Below are 9074 nucleotides of genomic sequence, written 5' to 3'. Positions count from 1 at the left end.
AAAGAAAGACTGAGAGGAAAAATACAAAACAAATATGTCAGTCCGACTGATTAGTACACGAACAAGCAAGTTGCTCGCCCAGGAGACATGAAGGCAAGTGGTTGGGTCCCCTCAAGGCAAACCCCTTTCCAAGACTAAGACTCAATGGGAATAAATAAGCAGATATATGTTCTGATTGTGACCATGTTTGTTACCAATAAGGAGAAGTGAGGGAAAAACAGCAATGAAGCTGCGAGCTAAGCCCTACAATGGGCAATAGAGAGTCCTGTGAACCCAGGTGGAGACCTGGTTGTCCAGCTTTGTGGCAAGACCTGGGGACACTTGAGCCCAGAGTCAGTGACTTAGCCACAGAGAACTAAAGTGGAGAGTGAAGCATCCAGCTGATAAGAAGAGAGGGCATATGCATAAGAATACCCACAGTTGCAGATAATACCCACTTGACCTGGCTTCAATGACTGGATGATCAGAGTTCAACTAAAAGAAGAAAGAAGAGGAAAAAGAATAATCTGATACAATTTGATGAACTTGACCTACACCTATGGAAGCAGTAACTCAAAAAAGGGAACAAATCTTTACAGCGAGGATCATTCCCACTCCCTCCATACACAGAGTAGACAGGGATGGGCAACTTGAACATTGGCTACCCAAAATGGGGGGTTGCTACAAAGGCAAGAAGTGACTAGCTTACAAGCTTTCCAGAGGGTGCAGAGGAAGGTAGAATCTCCACTGAGTAGTATCCAATGTGTCTGGGCGGGGCTGATGAAAGGAGATGGCAATAGGTCCCCTGTGGTACAATGGTGAATAATTGTTATCAGGACTGACTGTGAGGGTTGGAAATGTAAAGGTGGACATTTTGTAGCAAAAGGAGGGGAGTGATTGACTTTGCAGTCCAGGAGTAGAGGTTCCTGGCACCATCAAAGGAGAAGAGTGGACAGCGGGACCCTACCCAGAGAAACAGTGAAGCCGGAGATGGAGGCAGAGACAATGACTTGGAGAGATGGAGTGGCCAGGGACTTTAGACCCAGTGAGGGAGAGGGGCTGTGTGTTGATGACCAGAGGCAGGCTTGCAGGGTATACCCTTTGGTTGGGTGATGATGTGTGGAGGGATTGTAACCATGGCAATAAAATTATATACAATAGGATGAATGTAAAGCTAATGCTCTCCCATATAAATTATGACATAATTCACAAGAAAACATTTTTATAAAAAACAACCAAATCCATTTCTGTCAGATCAATTCTGACTCACAGTGACACTACAGGACAGAGTGCCTTGGAGTCAGCGCTGACTCATAGTGACCCTGTATAGGGTTTCTGTGGCTGTAAATCTTTACTGGAGCATAAAACCTCATCTTTCTCCTGTGGAACAACTGGTAGTTTCGAACTAGCTGACCTTGAGGATAGCAGCCCAACTCATATACAACATAGTAGAACTGTAAATTTTACAGAATAGGGACCAGTCACTGGAGAAGGAGATCATGTTTGGTAAGGTGGAGGGTCAGAGAAAAGAGGATGACCCCCAACAAGATGGATTGGCCAAGTGTCAGCATTGATGGACTCAAGTGTGGCGAGAGTAGTGAGGTTGGCCTAGGACCAGGCAGTGTTTCTTTCTGCTGTGCATAGGGTCACTATGAGTCGGTACCAACTCAATGGTACCCAACAACAACAGACAGCTACATTTTTGTTTTTGGAACAGTTGGTGGGTTCAAACTACTGAACTTTCCATTAAAAGTCAGTGGTTAACCTCTGTGTAACCTGAGCTCCTTTAGTATAGTAAGATCTAACCGAATCTATGGAGTAGGGTAAGCACTGGATTGGTAACTGCAAGTTCAGTGGCTCAAACCCAGCAGCTAGCTGTTCCTTGGATACCATGTACAGGGTCGCTGTAAGTTGGAACTGACTTGACAACGCTTGATAATACTCACAACAATATGCTTTATTATATGTGATATAAATAAGAAATAAAACTCCATTTAGTTAAATGTTGAAATTTGGGGGGTTAAGACAGTTATAAATTTTGGTCTTTTTCACATCACTTATGCTATCCTAATTTACAGATCAGGGTGTTATTAGCTGTCATTCACCATACCCCCACTCGTGTGACCCCATGTGCAAAGAAACAAAGTACTGCTTCGTCCTGTATTGTGTCCATGGTTGGTTATGGACTGAACTGTAGTGATCCATCAGATTATTCATTGGATAGTTTTTGGATACTATACAGGGACACTATGAGTCAGAACCAACTCAATGGTATTTAACAACAAGTTTTTGAAAATAGATTGCCAAGCTTTCCTTTCAAGTCCATCTAAGTATGGAAGCACTAATGAAACACAGTATCATAGCAACATATGAACCTCCACTGACAAGCAGGTGATGATCACACATGGAGCACATTGGCCTAGAAACAAACCTAGGTCTTCCGCAGGGAAGGTAAAATAGCTACCACAGAACCAGGGTATTCAACTAGAATTATTCAAGTAATAATGATGACAGTATGGTAAAATTAATCTCTAAATCATTTTAAGCTTTCCTATACCCTGTGACTGAAGCAAAGTCCTTGAACTGCATCAGTATGGAGGGTATGAGTGGGTGAAGACACGGGCACCTTTACTAACCCCTCAGATGGGTGCCTTTACTAATCCAACAGAAGCTGGCTCTAAAGCAGGAAACATCAACACTGATGGAAAAAGTGAATGGTAGAAGTAGGCAGATAAATATATTGATCATTCTTACATGAAACTGTTTACAAGTTGTATTCATGTATTGGCATCTGTCCACACATCAAAGGAACATTTGTAACTGACACCTACAAATTAATTTTTTAAATGTGGATCCTTATAAAATGATTTTATTGGATGCTTAGAAATAGTCCCAGCTGCATTCGTGGATCCAGAAGAACCTACCTTTCATAAAACAGAGAAATATATTATTTTCCTCTCCTCTCTAAATATATATTTTTTCAAGTCCTTTGTTTTTCAATTCCGGTGGATTCAATTTGCCCCATGAGTGCTGAAATACTTAGATTGTATTTTATTATCTCTCTTGCAACACACATTTGCTACATCTTTCTTGTGTTTTGCCGGTATTATGACTTGTTTGGAATGAATCCTAGCATCTCCAATGTTATACTTTGAGACTTGGAAAGCGGGCTAGCCATTTTCTCTACATTAATAGGCAGAAAAGTTCTGTCCTCAGGGTAGCTTTCTGATTGCTGGCTGTAATAACCAGTGTCACTTACACAATAAAGTTTTATATGAATCTTTTTATTGTCTCCCTCCTGGAAAATTATAGCTGTTTCTCATCCAGCAGATGTGGAAGACCACAGGCTGGGTACATCTGTTCCCCGTAACATGGTCACTTTTGTTCCTCCTCAAGCAGAGAATTGCAAATCAATTCTTGATAACAGGATGGTTATGCACACATATTTGCAGATTGTCTAAACTGACCTCTCTTTTGTTCATTGCAGTTGCAGAAGACTTACCTCTTTTCTGATGTGTCTTAATAGAGGTTCGTCCAGACACTGACTCTGAGTAAGAATTTCAGTGTTAGTGGTATAACTGAGGGGAAATCTCAGGAAACACTGATGAGGTTATGGAAAAATGTAGAAAAGGAAATAAATCAGTCAATAAAATTCTGTTATTAAGCCACCAGAGTACAGGGGTGTGCAAATGGTTGACATGCTTGGTTGCTAATCTAAAGGTTAGTGGATCCAGTCCAACCAGAAGCATTGCAGAAGACAGACTTTGTGAAATGTTTCCCAAAAAAAAATATCAGACATTGAAAACACTATGGAGCCCAGTTCTACTCTGATCCACATGGGGTATCTCTAAATCAGAATCGACTACTTAGCAACTTTGTATCAAGCCAGTCACACAAGGGATTTTGTGGCTCTTCCTCCACATGGATCTCTGTCTAACTCAAGTGGCTAGTTAGGCGAACAAGATATACTGATTCCTTAAAAATGTTGTTTGGAGGGTGCTGGGAGCTATTGTCTTCCAAGTTCTCTGATACCTGAAATTCCAAAATTAATTTTGAAATTTTCCTTCAATTAAACAAATTCTTTGTAGGCACAGAACTACCAGTGGTTCTGTGGGAGAAAGATGAGGCATTTGGATCCCATAAAGATATACAACCTCAGAAACCCAGTGCAGGGTCACTATGAGTCGGAACTGAGTCCATGGTACTTAACAACAACAACAGGCACAGAAAGAAAGAATAAAAACAAAAATAAAGCAAAAAACAAACGAAAAACAATGAACTCTCATTGCAGACTAAATAAGCTTATGTAAACTCTTTGCTGAGAAGTTTGATGAACATCTAAACCAAACCCACCACAGCTGAGTTAGTTTCTAATCGTAACAACCCTATAGTAGAGAGTGGAACTGCTCTCTAGTGTTTCCAAGGCTGTAAGCCTATATTGAAGCAGATTGCCTCATTTTTCTCTCATGGAGCAGTTGATGGGTTAGAACAGCTGATTGTTCAGTTACTAGGCCAGCGCTACGCCCACTGCAGCATCAGGACTGGTGAAAGATTTGATATGAGAGTTTTGTGTGAATGTGTGTATTGTAATGTGTATGTGATCTGTGTATTGTAGATATGCGTGGTAATTGTATATATAAAGTATGTGTGTGTGTGTGTGTGTGTGTTTCTGTGTGCTGTGTGATTGTGTTTACATAAGGACTTTGTAATTAGTACATAAATATGTGGCTATCACTCAGGGATGTAAGAATATCTGTTTCTTCTAAGGTTCTGGTCACTTTGATTCTCTTACTTTGACTGCAACCCAATCTAAAACTCCATTGCCTCTGAGTCAGTTCTAACTCATGGCATTTTTTTTTTCTTAATGTTACACTTTAATAATAACAACAAAAAAAATACAATCACAGAACAATACACTGTATTTCCCCCATTCTAGTAGCAAATATGCAGAAGAACAATTAAAAATAGATTATACTTCAAAACGGACGTTCTTACTACACCTAGGAACATGTGTCAGAGTTACCTGTGGTGGTTTTGAACACCCTTTTGGTCCAGGCCTCACTTTTGGCGTCAGGACCTAGGTCTAACTGGGGCATTTTGGGTTTTCTGGGTTGTTGCTTGGGATTCTGGTGAGTTTTCTGGGCAGATTTACTAGGACTGGTGAAGAACTTGGGTCAGGACTTCTTGGGAGTCTGACCTGTGTCTTTTTACCCCACTGCAGAGGCTGATTCCTTTGTTGTCTCTTATCGGATTCTCGGCTTCTTCCAGGGGATGGAAGCTTAGGCCCCTGGCTCTGCTGGGCCTGTAGCTGAGGACCTTAGTTCTGTGGCTTTCATGGTCTCCAGAGCTGAGGTGGCCTTTCTCTTCTTCCTAAGAAGAGTGTTGGGACCAGGACTCTTTTGGGGAGACTTTTTTACTATAGCACCATTTGGCATCTCTACATTTTTTTTTTTTTTCTTAGCAGGTGTTTTCTTCATTGGCACCAGTAGTGGAATTTCATCCTTGGAGTCAACTCACACTTTCAGCTGGGTTTTCACTCTGTGACTCTTTTTCTTCCCTGCGGGATCTCCCCCTTCTGGGCTCCAGCAGTCTAGATTTCAGCTGTATCCTTCTTTTCTTGAACTGGGATTGATTTAGCATTTGCACCTGTTGCATTCCCTTTTTCTCCTTTTCTTCTCCATCTTTTTTCTGGAGTTTTTCTTTCTGTTTTTTCTTTGCATCTTTTTTCTTATGGCCATGAGTGAATACTTGTTTCCCATCATTCAAAGAATTGATAAATGAATAACAGACAGGAAAGGCAAACGATTTCTCAGTTTTCAGGTATAAGAGCGTCACACTCTCCCAGTTCTTTGGCAATTTTTCTGAAAGTCCTTTTGTGCCAAAAACTATGTTTTCCACAATGTGTTGCATCTTTATTCCAGTGTGACCAACATATATGGTGCTGCATGAACCAGTCTTAGAGATGTTTAGGATCATTCCAACAACACAGCTAGTAATCTCTTTTCACAGGTCCTTGGCCAGGAGGTTCACATATGTGAGGGTACTTTCTTTCTGAGATAGAAACGATTCCCTATAATTGAAGGCAGAAGCCTCCTAATTCGTACATCAGTCAGGAAGAAGTCAAAACTGCCCAAGAGGCGGAGCTTGGCTTCATAGGGTTTATATTCCTGTTGCAAAGTTTGGAGGAGGATAATCTGAGAAATGGTTTTAATTTTATGCTTGTTCAACAGATTTCTATAGAGCTGTTCTGTCTTCTCAGGCATTAAATCGGGTTCATCCTTGGTAAACAGACAGATTTCTGTTAAGTCTGATAGAATAGCAAGAGGCAAAGACAGTCTGACCCTCAGTTCTATGTTTGGAATTTCCCACACCACCACCATTAAAAAAGGAGTCCTGGTGTGGCGCTGTGGGTTAATGTGGCAAACTGCAAATTCATTTGAACTGCAGGATCGGCAGTTCAAGCTCACCAGAGGCTCCTCGGAAACCCTATACAGGGTCGCTATGGGTTGAACCGACTCGACGGCACTTCACAACAACAACCATTAAAAGGATATTTTCATTCTCACTCAAAAGCGCTGCATTCTCATTTTTTCTGGACTCTGAATGTGCCAACAGAGCTTTTACTGCCTTTTTAACCTGGATTTTGTTCAGCACCAGCTGCGGCTCCTTTGTGGCTGGGGTCGCTGGAGTTGAGACTAAAGCTGGAGCTGAGGTTGAGGATGAAGTTGAGGCCTCCATACTGCCTCTTGTAAAGGTGTGTGTGAACCCGCTGACTCTAACTCATGACATTTTAAGACAGAGTAAAACTGATGATAGTGGTTCAAGGCTGTAATCTTTATGAAACCAGACTGCAACACTCTACTATTAGGAAGTGGCTACTGGGTTGGAACTGCCAATGATTTGGTTAGCTGTTGAGCACATAAACATTGTACCAGCTGAGATCCTTTCACTCCATAAGGTGTTTATGCATTTCTGTTGCTTTACTTTAGATGCTACCACTATGAGGAACCTCTGAAGTGTTCTTACAGTCCAGGTGACTTAATAATAGGTCATAGTGCAGTGCTATAGAAAAAGCTCTGGACTGGTAACCACAAGGTCAATAGTTCAAACCTACCAGTTGCATCTTGAAAACAATATACAGGGTCATTATGAGTCAGAACTTACTAGATGGCACTGAACAACAACAATAGGTTATTGAAATGTAGCTCCAGAAACTAATAAAAAAGGACTCAATTCAGAGGATTCCCAGACATCATAAGTGCTGCCCAATTTAAGTGGAGAATGTATGAAACAAGTGCTTAAGCAAGACCTGGAACTTGGAGAAAATGAAGGGTGATTGCTTAAAGAGCCAAGTGAACCTGGAGATTATTCATTTCTTAGTAAAGTGCCTTCCTTTTTTCCAAATTCCTTACATCGATGAATCACACATATCCTTTTCCTGCATCTAATAGAGGCTGCCATGGCCACTGCGTGTGAAGAAACCACTGTTGTTACAGAACTAGACATTCTCAACTCTGGTTGCACAGTGGAATCACCTGGAGAGTTTTGAAAATACAGTGATCAACAAATATCCTACAAGTGCCTTGATCAACACCAGAGATTCTTATGAAATTGCTTTGGGAATATCCTGAACATCAAACCTTTTCAGTCTTCCTAGGTGATTCTATAGAATCCATGCATTTGAATTATGGTGTTGGAGAAGAGTATTGAAAGTACTCCCAGAACAAACAAAACTGTGTTGGAAGGAACACAGCTAGAATGCTCCTTAAAAGCAATGATGGAGAGCCTTTGCGTCTTATACTTTGGACATGCTACCAGGAAGGACCAGTTTCTGGAGAAGGACATCATACTTGGTAAGGTGGAAGGTCAGTGAAAAAGAGCAAGACCCTCAAGATGAATCAACACAGTGGCAGCAACAATGGGTTCAAACGTAACAACTGTGAGGGAGGCTCAGGTCTGGGCAGTGTTTCATTCTGTTGTGCGTAGGGTTGCTATTAGTCAGAACTGACTCAACAGCACTGAACAACAGATGAATCTAGTTAGCCCTGGTGGCACAGTGGTTAAAGTACTAGTCTGTTAACCAAAAGGTCAGTGGTTTCAAGTCAATAGCTGCCCCATAAGAGAAAAGTATGGGGGTCTGCTTCCATAAAGATTGACTGTCTTGGAAGTCCTGTGGGACAGCTCTGTCCTATAGGATTGTCATAAGTTGGTATCAACTCAAAGGCAGTAGGCTTTGGTTTACGTGATTCTACAGTTCAGCCAGAGTCCTGGTGTGGCACTGTGGTTTGATATGCCAGACTGCAAAGCTATTTGAACTGCAAGGTCGGCGGTTCAAGCTCACCAGCTGCTCCTCGGAAACCCTATCTATACAGGGTCTCTATGAGTTGGAATCTACTCACTGGCACTTAACAACAACAATAATGGTGCAGCCAGGATTAAGAACCACAGCACTAAATTATTTGAAGTTCAGAGTCCATCAAGAGTTGAGGAGGAAGAAGGATCCCAACAGTATCCTGGTTATTGCTGAACATTTCACAGACACCTTAAAATGAACGTCTCTGGGATGATACTCATGATTTAGCTCCAAAGACCCAATGCTTCTTCTCCTCCAGTCTTTCTCATGTCAGTAAATGACAACGTTCTGTTTTTCTATTTATTTAGGGTAAAAACCTTGGCATGAGTCTTAACTCCTTTCTTTCACACCCCACATCTCCTCTGTCATTAAATATTGAAAATCTGACGTTCAAACTGACTCTGGAAGTGACCCTTCTTATACTCTACAGGTAGAGACCAAGTTAGCACTGTTAATTCCCACCTGCATTATTGTAAGCATCTCCTAATTCATCTTCCTATTTTTGTCTTCTTCATATTCCCTTCAATCACTTAAACTTAGTGTGCCTTATTAAGTCATGAGTGAACCTTAAAAAACATAAATAATGCCTGGCCTCCATTCAAATAATTCTCATCCACTGTAGGTACATCTTAAGCCTTGTAACACCTTCCATGGTCCACCCCGCTACTATGGGTCTAAGGGATTCTTCTACGGAAGGAATCTCATGGTCAAGAAAGTATGAGTGATTCTAGGTGAAACAAAA

General features: G+C 41.3%; 1 pseudogene; it reads right to left on the bottom strand.

The window, feature by feature from the left end:
- Nucleotides 1-3912: 3912 nt before the first annotated feature.
- Nucleotides 3913-6717, bottom strand: LOC102835341 (annotated as a pseudogene).
- Between the last annotated feature and the right edge of the window lie 2357 nt (nt 6718-9074).

The sequence above is a fragment of the Chrysochloris asiatica genome, unplaced genomic scaffold (assembly GCF_000296735.1).
Source record: "Chrysochloris asiatica unplaced genomic scaffold, ChrAsi1.0 scaffold00080, whole genome shotgun sequence".
Taxonomy (NCBI): Eukaryota; Metazoa; Chordata; class Mammalia; order Afrosoricida; family Chrysochloridae; genus Chrysochloris; species Chrysochloris asiatica.
Note: the sequence above shows the minus strand (reverse complement) of the source record. Positions and strands in the feature narration are given on the sequence as shown.